Here is a 12,049-nt window from a genome sequence, read left to right as displayed (position 1 = left end):
TAGTTGTTGAATATTTGCTTTGACGTTGTAGTTCTTACTCCACTCAAATCGTGATATGATTTCTAAAACAAACAACAGTAACCATCTGATATTTGGATGAAAATAGAAGTGAAAGTGGAAAAAGTAAAGCTGTTATTTTTGAACAAGGCTTTTCAAAGAGGAACTGGTGTGTGTGTGTGTGTGTGTGTGTGTGTGTGTGTGTGTGTGTGTGTGTGTGCGTGCGCGCGTGCGTGCGTGCGTGCGCGCGTGCGTGCGTGCGTGCGTGCGTGCGTGAATGTTGTTCACTCTCAGTTGGAGTCATATGACTCACAGATTTGACAAGCAGGTTCGGACTGGACCAAATCTGAACCAGTCAGAGACGTCTATTTTTTACACGTTTGGACAGCATAGTATACAGTAGACCACTGCAGTGTACAGTACAGTACTACAGTAAAGTATATCTCAGTACAGTACATTATAGAGTACAGCACAGTAGTATAGAATACAGTATAATATACTGTATTGTATCCTACTGTATTCTACTGAATTAAACTCAACTCAACTATACTATACTGTACTCGACTTTGCTCTACTGTACTTGAATATACTGTACTCTACTGAATTCAACTCAACTGTACTGTACTCTACTGTACTTTATTCCAATATACTATACTGCACTGCACTGCACTGCACTCTGCTGAATTAAACTACTGGACTGTACTGTGCTGTCCAAACCTGTCCAAACATAGACGTCTTTTCAACGTCAACATCATTTAGCTTACTGGGTACATTGTTACAATGGGGAGGGTTGACAGATTGTGACAAGCAACCCCAACATCATTGTGACAACCATCCCCAACCACCCCCTAACTCTGATTATGATGCTAGATTATGATGCTGGATTTTGAGTAATAATTACTGACACAACCAACCCCTGTCTCCCCAACAATATGTTACAAATTTGTAATACGTATGATATGTTACGAATTCAACTTTGTTGTGGCTAATGTTACCTAGGTGGCTAATATTAGACTAGGCTAGGGGTTAGGGTTAAGGTTAAGGATAGGGTTAAAGTTTCATAGCTATTTCGCACATGTACACGTTCATTTTCTTTTTTTTAATCAATGCACCTATTCAGTGTCATTCGGTTAGATTTTTCATCCCTTGCTGCTGCTCAAATGGACTTCCTTTCTCTTTCCTTGGCTGCTCTTTCAAGAACCTCAAGGTGGGCTAGTCCCCTGCTTACATTTGTATACACAGGGCATGATGATGTCTGCTCTGTAATAATAAAAATGCACCATCTTGAGTTCAAATGCTTGACAAATTACAAAAATACTATGCATATTATGCATAAAACTGACTGCTTTGTTTTAGATACAAGTATCATGAAACCTATACACTATAAATTTGTGAAAATCAGTTTTTTGGACCTAAATTGCTTACCACTTTTTCCATGTGGTTTCTTCCTTCACAGACTCCATGAAATGACGACCTCTTCCTATGATATTTATTTTATTTTATTTTACTAGGCAAGTCAGTTAAGAACAAATTCTTATTTACAATGACGGCTTACCCCGGTCAAACCCTAACCCGGACGACAATGGGCCAATTGAGCGCCGCCCTATGGGACTCCCAATCACAGCCGGTTGTGATACAGCCTGGAATCAAACCAGGGTCTGTAGTGACACTTCTAGCACTGAGATGCAGTGCCTTTGACTGCTGTGCCACTTGGGAGCTCATGGTTTCCTAGAAACAAGGGGTGGCTCAACTAACCCTTCGGCATGACTTTCCCCACTCTCACCTAAGTAAAACATTTTTCTCAATAAAGCCGCTGTCGGATTACTCAAGATACTTTTTCAGATGTTTTGGTAGATGGGCAGGGACTCAGCTGTCCTGACGTTAGGGGGAAGCTTGTTTCCCTATTTGGCGGCCAGGACAGAGAAAAGCTCTTCCTGGGATGAGCAGGAGCCGACCCCTCGTAGGGGGGTATTATTCTCAAAAGCAGGGTTGGGAGTAACTGATAAGCAGTTATGTTACCAGCAAAAATATTGTAGGCAGATTACAGATACTTTTGAAAAACTAGATGATTACTTATTGGATTACTTTTAAATTCAGAAAGGAGGTTTGCGGAAAAAAATACATTATGACACACGTACATTTCTGTTTTCTCAATGACATTCAATTCAGCATTAAAAAAAAATGACAAGTCTAAGTTTACTCCACCAGAGCGAGTCTGACCACGAGTCAGAGACCTCTATGATAAAAAAAAACAAATGAGATTGATGGATCCTTTTTATCTTATAATGACACTTAAGGGGAAAGTAATCCAAAAGTAACGGAAAGTAATCAGATTCCGTTAATGAGTTTGGGATACCAAAAGTTACGTTACTGATTACAATTGTGGACAAGTAACTAGTAACTGTAACCAATCACATTTAGAAAGTAGCCTCCCCAACGCTGCTCAAAAATAACCACAAGACTGGTCTGGAGTGAGGTTTTGTTTCTTCTACAGAGTTCTCAAAATGTACACCACTTTTGTAGCCTAAATCCAAACTAAATCATGCTACGTGATTCAGTTTATATTTTGTGGCTACCATTTCTGGACTCATGACGGGAGTGCTTAGGCTCTGAGCTCACTTGTTTACAGAGGAAAGTAGGCTACTGTATCTAATCCTGAAAGTTTGGGAAGGCCTGGTCAGGCTGCTCAATGGGCATGAAGGGCAAACCTGCTTGACTGACCTTTCCCCAAAGGTCTGAGCCAGAGAGACCAGCCAAATATCCCCCCTTCCCTTCTCTTCCCTCCATCCCTCCATCGCTCCTCCACAGACTCCTACTGCAGCAGAGAGCTGGATGAAATTACATAGCACATTCAACTATGCCACAACACCATCCTTCATCCTTCTCGCCTGTTTCCGTTCGTTTTGTTTTCGGTACTTATCTGGTGGAGTTGTGGCCCTCCGCGTTGCACGCAGAGACAGCCGTTGTGTTGTCCTCATTACCATTTATTTTGCCACACAATGGAGCCCTGACTCCCAACAGCTGTTTTCCATGACAGAATAAATAAGGGCTTGTTCTTCTGACACAGAGGAGAGGGATAGGAGGAGGACAGAGGTCTAGCATTTGCACAGATGAGGTAACATATCAACAAGAGGACAGAGCACAATGCTCATTAGTAAAGTCATGGTGGAAAGCATGGTGGTTGTCTGTCAAAAAACATTGTTTCAGAGGTGGTGTAATTAGGAAAGCTTGACATACAGTAGGAGGCTATATGCGTACACATTTGTATATATATTACATTTCACCATGAACCATGAATAAAACATTCATACTTCATATGCAGTGATTCTTAACTATCAAGACAAGCATCAAACCCCAGAGAGAGAGAGAGAATTAGTCCCTTACTTTCTTTCTCCTCAATAACAAACCAGCACAAATGGTGCACAAGTGCCAGTGTATGTGTATTGTGGGCAGCAACCTTTATTAGATACAGCAACATACAGTATACAGTAGCTGGGGAAGGCGCTACAGCACATTATCACAGTGTGGGTAATGAGAGATAACTTTCGCACCACGGAGGTAGCAAGCGCAAAGCAAGTCAATCCATCACCCCATGCATTTTTTATCAGTCGCAATTAGTCAGAGGCTGTTTCTATTTCCCATTCATTTCATTTGGAAAAATGTACATGAAATAACCAGAGGCCAGCTGTAGGGGCTAGCGGCAAGCAGCGCCACAATAAATAGCAGGTTTCTGACAACATCTTGGGGATTAACTAATGACTAGGCTGCTTGTCAGAAAGGAGGGCTAGTCAGTTACATTTAATGCAATGTAGGCTATTGTAAATTCTCCTCACTACTCATGTCTGTCTGAAGTTTGATGCCTTTACTCAATCAGTCAATTCTCTGAGCTGAACATCTCTTTGATTCTGTAAATACTGTAAGGTTGATTTAATGTGATAATGACAAAAAGGTAGACAATCAATGGTGTGTCCATCTCTCCTTCAGTGTGTCTCTCCCTCGGTGTGTGATAAGAAAGGGAGGAGAGGTGGGGTCTGACAGACTGACCTCTGCTCTGATAGGGTGAGAACAGGGAAGATGTAGCCATTGCGCTGAGAGTTGCCTGTTGTGATTGCCAGGTACAAAGAGACATCAGAGAATCATTCTGTGGGAGCTCCATGTTGTTATGTAGATAAACAATTTAAAATTAAATATAAGGATACCTACTATCAAGTTCATATCCTGAGGCGATAGCATCATTACCAGACTAAACAAAATAAGTAAAAACAAAGCAATCTCATCAAAAGTTGCCAAGCTTAGGGGTAAATCGTCTTTGTCTTAATTATTTAACTCTGTGAGAACGATGCCCTGATTTCATTATGTAACCACGAAAAGCAACATGGGTAAAATTAAATGACAGCTAATTCTTTAAACAGAGAGAGTTAGACACCAGACAGATGATGAATATTCTTGACGACAGACGAGTGCTACTGACAGACCTTATATCCATCATGCCTTTACTGTGGTTTCAGGTGCAACATTGGTGGGTGGACTACAAAACCTCCCTACTGGAACAGCCCTTACTCTCTGAGCAGTCTGCCATTGAAGAGACCAGAGGTAGTAGTCTGGAGGGAATATTTAAGGTCAGTCCACAGAAGAAAGCAACAAAAAACAGACAATGAATAAATGGGCCCCATACAATGTTTGCCAAATCAAATGTTACTTGTCACATGCGCTGAATACAACAGGTGGAGACCTTACCGTGAAATGCTTACTTACAAGCCCATAACCAACAATGCAGTTTTAAGAAAAATAAACTAAAGTAAAACAAATTTAAGTGCAACAATAAAATAACAATAATGAGGCTATTGTCACAACTTGATCTGTGTCACCTGTCTTGTGCTTGTCTCCACTCACCACCAGGTGTCTCCTATTTCCCCATTATACCTGTGTATTTATATCTGTCTGTTGCCAGTTTGTCTTGTCAAGTTGTCCCAGCGTGTTTTTCCTTCTCTCTAGTTTGTGTTCTAGTCTTCTCGGTTCCGACCTGTTTTTGCTTGCCCTGACCCCGAGACTGCCTGCCATTCTACGCCTGCCTGACTTTTTTTAGGATTACTGTTCTCTCCTTGTCCTGGACCTGCCGTTTGCCTGCCCCTTGTATATAATACATCTCTGAGACTCGAACCATCTGCATCTGGGTCTCATCCTGTGTCTTTATAGTACAAACTGGCCCAGCAGACTAGGACCAGCTCCGCAATGCAGTCTGCCTGCAAGGAGCCACCATTGGAAGACACAAAGCGCTACTTCAGAACCTGATGGAAGGACTCTATACCTTGGTGGAATGCCATGACCAGGGTTTCAACTTATTACTGGAGCAATTCCGCGAACTATCTATCGGGTAGCAAGCCACAACAGAAACCTCCCGGATGCTCAGTAACCCCGCAACCAGCGGTGCTTTTACCCTGCTTCCCGAGAACCCCACTTACCTCCTCCAGAGCGCTACGTTGAGGATCCTGGAACCTGCCTTGGTGTTTCTCTCCCAGTGCTCTCCCAATGCTCATCTTTGAGCTGCAGCCCTCTTCGTTTCTTTTAGATCGTTCGTAGATAGCTTATCTCATAACGCTGATGTCTGGAAGGGCTCTCGCTTGGGCTACGGTGAAGTGGGAGCAACAATCCACCATTTGCCTTCGTCTGGAGGATTTCGTAGAGGAGGTGAGAAAGGTGTTCGATTCTCCGGTGTCCGGGAGAGGCGCGGCTCGGAAGCTACTTCAACTATGTCAAGAATTCCATAGTGTGGCAGACTACGCGGTAGACTTTCAAACGTGTGCCTGGAACATGGAGTTCCTGATAGACACCTTCCTTCATGGATTATCAGAGGAAATAAAGGCGAGCTCGCAGCTCAGAAGTTACCTATGGACCTCAACCCCCTCATAGCCCTGACCATAAGGATCAATGGGATCATTCCACTAAACTTACCTGTCATCCCGGCTCCCATCCTACCCTGACTTTCATCCGACAACGTTTTTGGTGGCCCGCCATGGTTCCTGATGTCTCTGCATTCGTCGCCACCTGCAGTGTGTGCGCACAGAATAAGACTCAGCGGCAAGCTCCAGCTGGCCTCCTTCAAACACTCCCTGCTTCTCACCGCGCCTGGTCCCATATATCCCTGGACTTTGTCACTGTCTCCCCATGTCAGATGGCAACACCACCATCCTTACGGTTATGGATAGGTTTTCCAACGCCGCACATTTCATTCCCCTTCCCAAGTTGCCCTCAGCCAAGGAGACGGCCCAGCTTATGGTGCAGCAGGTCTTTCGGATCCATGGACTTCCGGTCGACATGGTCTCCGATCGTGGTCCTCAGTTCTCGTCCAGGTTCTGGAAGGCATTCTGCACCCTGATTGGGTCATCGGCCAGTCTGTCCTCCGGGTTTCATCCCCAATCTAACGGCTAGTCGGAGTGAGCCAATCAAGACCTGGAGACGACTCGTCATTGCCTCGTCTCTGCCAACCCCACCACCCCACCTGGAGCCAGCAACTCATGTAGGTGAAGTATGCCCGCAACACCCTTCCCTGCTCGGCCACTGGTCTCTCGCCCTTCGAGTGTTCCTTGGGTTACCAGCCTCCGCTCTTCCCTGAGCAAGATGAATAAGTCAGCATACCCTCGTCCCAGATGTTCGTCCGCTGAATGTCGGTGTACGTGGAAGAGAGCCCGTTCCGCTCTTCTTAAGACCACCTACAGGTATCGGCGACAGGCGGACCGCCACCGGACCCTGGCTCCCGGCGATTTTCTCGGGCAGAGGATATGGCTCTCCACTCGGGACCTGCCCATCAGGGTGGAGCCCCATAAACTGTCCCCCCCCCCTTTATCGGCCCTGTTCCCTATCTCTAAATCCTTAGCCACACTGCTATTTGTCTTTTGTTTCCCTGCACCCTCCATATACATCCCACTTTTCATGTGTCTAAAATTAAACCTCTCTCACAGCCCTTTGTCTCTTGTCTTGTCAAGTCGTCCCAGTGTGTTCTTCCTTCTCTCTAGTTTGTGTTCTAATCTTTCCGGTTCCGACTTGTTTTTGCCTGCCCTGACCCCGAGCCTGCCTGCCGTTCTACGCCTGCCTGACTCTTATTAGGATTACTGATCTCTGCCTGTCCTGGACCTGCCATTTGTCTACCCCTTGTATATAATACATCTCTGAGACTAGAACCATCTGCCTCGTGTCTGCATCTGAGTCTCATCCTGTGTCGTTATAGCTACAGTACCAGTCAAAAGTTTGGACAGCTACTCATTCAAGGGTTTTTCTATATTTTTACTATTTACTACATTGTAGAATAATAGTGAAGACATCAAAACTACGAAATAACACATATGGAATCATGTAGTAACCTAAAAAGTGTTAAACAAATCTAAATACATTTGAGATTCTTCAAAGTAGCCACCCTGTGCCTTGATGACAGCTTTGCACACTCTTGGAAGTCTCTCAACCAGCTTCATGAGGTAGTCACCTGGAATGCATTTCAATTAACATGCGTGCCTTGTTAAGTTAATTTGTGGAATTTCTTTCCTTCTTAATGCATTTGAGCCAATCAGTTGTGTTGTAACAAGGTAGGAGTCGTTGATTTAGCCCTATTTGGTAAAAGACCAAGTCCATTTTATGGCAAGAAAAGCTCAAATAAGCAAAGACAAATGACAGTCCATCATTACTTTAAAACATGAAGGTCAGTCAATACGGAAAATTTCAAGAACTTTATGGTTTTTAAAGTGTAGTCGCAAAAAACACCAAGCGCTATGATGAAACTGGCTCTCATGAGGACCACCACAGGAAAGGAAGACCCAGAGTTCCCTCTGATGCAGAGGATAAGTTTGTTAGAGTTAGCCTCAGAAATTGCAGCCCAAATGCTCCAGAGTTCAAGTAACAGACACATCTCAACATCAACTGTTCAGAGGAGACTGCGTGAATCAGGCCTTTGTGGTCAAATTGCTGCAAATAAGCCACTACTAAAGGACACCAATAAGAAGAGGTTTGCTTGGGCCAAGAAACATGACCAATTGACAATAGACCGGTGGAAATCTGTCCTTGGGCTGATGAGTCCAATTTTGAGATTTTTGGTTCAAACCGACATGTCTTTGTGAGACGCAGAGTAGGTGAACGGATGATCTCCGCATGTGTGGTTCCCACTGTGAAGCATGGAGGAGTAGGTGTGAGGGTGTGGGGGTGCTTTGCTGGTGACATTGTCTGTGATTTAAGGCAGACTTAACCAGCATGACTACCACAGCATTCTGCAGCAATACGCCATCATATCTGGTGTGCACTTAGTGGGACTATCATTTGTTTTCAACAGTATAATGACCCAAAACACACCTTCAGGCTGTGTAAGGGCTATTTGACCAAGAAGGAGAGTGATGGAATGCTGCATCAGATCACCTGGCCTCCACAATCACCCGACCTCAACCCAGTTCAGATGGTTTGGGATGAGCTGGACCGCAGAGTGAAGGAAAATCAGCCAGCAAGTGCTCAGCACATGTGGGAACTCCTTCAAGACTGTTGGAAAAGCATTCCAGGTGAAGCTGGTTGAGAGAATGCCAATAGTGTGCAAAGCTGTCATCAAGGAAAAGAGTGGCTACTTTGAAAAATCTTTTTGATTTTGTTTAACACTTTTAAGGTTACTACATTATTCCATGTGTGTTATTTCATAGTTTTGATGTCTTCACTATTATTCTACAATGTAGAAAATAGTAAATAGAAAAAGTTTGTCCAAACTTTTGACTGGTACTGTATATCTTTTTTCTCAATGAATTGACCAATAAAGCTTCAACTCTTCCATAAGTTGAAGCTTCCCTTAAATTGGCCGTCAAATTACCCTGGGTCTCCAGCCCTAGCCACATGCCTCCGCCGTCCTCCCCCTTTGACCTTCACCCGTGCTGCGGCCCCAAACGTCATGTACTGATTCTGTTTACTCCTCGTCTGCCTCCACTCCATCCCAGTGCAGGAGAGGAGCATCATTTACCCCGAGGCAATCAGCAGGGCCAGGCTTGTTCCAGCCTTTGATCAACGTTCAGCCAGAGGATTAACATATGCATGCTCTCGTCCTCCCTTTGTCACCACGCTTGATCATAAGTCTATGGCCTCCCCTCATTCCCTCTGATATGGGCTGAGCCCAAAGAATCAATGGCTGTGCTTTAGGTCTCTTGTTCAACATGGGTGCCAATGATGGATGGATGTCTGTGGGTAAAGCTCTGTTTATTAAAACGCCATAGCTGATTTGTTAGGCCGCCTAACGTGAGATAATGACAGAGAACATGTGTGAAATGATACTGTAAATACTGTACACTATTTCTTATAACAAGGCATACATTCCAAACAGACCATGCCAAAAGCTAATTAAGTCAATAGTTTCCTTAGTGTTCATGCTGGCTAAAATGGACCTCGTTTAAAAGACACTGGAGCGCAGGGGTGCATCTGTCTCTGTCATGCCAGACCTAGCTGTGCAGTAAGTGTACTAATTGCAATGATTTGGGCCTACTACAGTCTCCCCAGTTTGTTTGCAGTGCACTAGCTAGTGGACGAGCTGAGAATGCAGCCTGATAGGCTGAATGGCTGTGGAATAGGGACAGAGAGTCCTTATCAGGTGGAGGTTCTCCATTAGCTGAGCTGATATTGCCACACGTATTACAACCTAATTCAACATAAGGTGTCTAAATGACCAACATCCTGCCCTAACTAACGTAAATATTCTCATGGCCAACCTTTTGGTTGTCATGTGAAAAGGTAGCCTCTATAGGTCACAACACTATTAACCATGACTATTGATTCACATGAGCAACATTTCCATTGAGCCTTTCAATGGAGCCTAAAAAAGGCAAAATGAAATAAGAATTTCTAGGTAGCTGCGCCACATGCAGTGAATGAAAATACAGATTCCAGGCACCGAGGGGGGAGTCAGCCAAAACTGTACGAGCTCTCCCCCTCATCAACCTGCAGGTCTGAGCAAGAACCAAGGTGCTGGAGCCCAGACCCTATTAAAACTGGAGCCCAGCTTGCCGTAAGAATGCATGTCTTCTCGTCGTGGAAAATCCAATCCACACGCCCCAACAGTGAGACAATCAGCCGTGCGCTGCGCGGGGTGAGACAGGAGTGACCTGCTGTTTCCTTCACAGCAGAGGTGAGGCCCACTCTACACACTGATGAGCACTTCCACAAACATCAAACAGGCCGCGGCAGACCTCCCTGCGACCTCCCTCCACTGCCTTGTCTCCTGCTCTCTCCTTTTATTTGGGGTTGATGTGGGAGGACGGATCGTCAAATATCGATCATGGTGTGCTCCGTAAAATTCTCCCTCCAGGTTTGAGAGGTGATTATAGGCCCAAGCCCAGCTGATGCAGAAAGTGGTGAGTGTGTGTGTACGTATGTGTGCGTGTGTGTGTGTGTGCATGCAATGACAATCTGAAGTTCCTTGTGTCAGAAAGAGAAGCCTAGGAGGGCAGTCCTTATTCTTTTATTCAATCTCAGATGCTGCTACCCAATATGTTCCAATCATCCAGAGGACACCCCAAAGAGAACCACTAAAGGCACAGACATGTAAAATACTGTAGGCCATGGAAACACTGAGAATAACGCATACTCTATAGAATCCAATCATCAAAATTCTAATGGTTTGTATCCATCCCAAAAACCATCCCACAAAAAATGCAGCTAGATTCCAAGTGTTTGCAATAGGAATAGACTGTTATTAATTAAGGTTGTGGGTAGTTTTTGACAGCGGCTCCCGAGTGGCAATCGGTGTGGATCTTGGCGCTGACCTGGCCCAGCGGGGGTATGCGCTGCGTCTTTGAGGAGAGGAGGGGATAGAGGGGGGCAGGAGGGAGTGAGGCGAAGGGTGGGGGCTGGCTCCATGCCGGCAGCAAGGCCTGCCACGTCTGTGTGCCTGCTTTGAAGTGTCACCTTGAGGGAAGAGCCGATGGCCGGGAAGCAGGGAGGGCGGGAGCCGTGGAAAGGAGTGGCACTGTTGGCATTGCCAGACACGGCGTTTTAATATTACATGGGCTCCCGTCCATCTCTCTACACACACAGGACATTCCTTATGCTTGATTTAGTTTGAAAGTAGATCTTTGGGTTTTTTCTCCTCTCTGTGCTGTGGCTCAACACCTGTGCTGGTTTTGTGTTCACTCTGGCAATAACAAATATCAAGCTCTCAAAACAGAATATCTTTAGTAAGACCTAATATTATGCAGCATAACAGCAAATAGTTAATTTGACTAGATGTTTATGTTCTGATTACTAGATGAACAGTATGTCTACAAAAACTTGGTAGTGGGCTTGAACCAAACATGTAACTTGGCTGCAGACGCAACATTACGGCCTGGAAAACTTACTCATTAGTTAGAGAGAACTTGAATTAAGGGATGCACACTCCATTTGATAATGCTGCTGTCATAAATGTAATATATTTCAGTGATGCTAACTGCTAAGCTAATATTACTCACTTGCCCATATAATTGCTTTTTTAAATGAAAACTCAGTATCATTATGGGAAAAACTCAATCTTTCAGCAATCTTCCCATGTCCCTCCTGCCAAGACTCAGTATTCTAGAACACACCAGAATATCAAGCACTATGTCAGTCAATACACTGGCAGTGTGCTGTGGGGAGAGTGAAGAGAGCTTCTCTGTTTGACTGAAGTTTTAACAGAGAATGAGGAAATAGGTGTTTTGAAGTGAAGGAAAAAAACACTTTCTACCCACTTTAAAAACCGTCCCAGTTCACAAATAGCAGTTTTAACTCCCCTGATTAGCTCTGACATCTGCAGCCTTTCATCTTCCCCTCCATCTTGTTTTTTTAATCACATTAACCCAAACGGGCATCCTTTAATGGCCTCTTTTTTAGGAAAGCTGAAAGAAGAAAGATAATTAAAATAATTAAACCATAGGGATTGGCCTGTGCATGCTTCTCTTCTCTCCCTCTTTTTTCTTTTCTTCTCTCCTTTAAGTTTTGAATCTGCTTTGCTTACTGATTCGAGAGAGAGAGAGAAAGGGAGAGCCTCACCACCCTCATTTAATTGCATTAACTCTCCTCTCAGAGG

Source organism: Salvelinus fontinalis, chromosome 21 (assembly GCF_029448725.1).
Source record: "Salvelinus fontinalis isolate EN_2023a chromosome 21, ASM2944872v1, whole genome shotgun sequence".
NCBI classification, from domain to species: Eukaryota; Metazoa; Chordata; class Actinopteri; order Salmoniformes; family Salmonidae; genus Salvelinus; species Salvelinus fontinalis.
Note: the sequence above shows the minus strand (reverse complement) of the source record.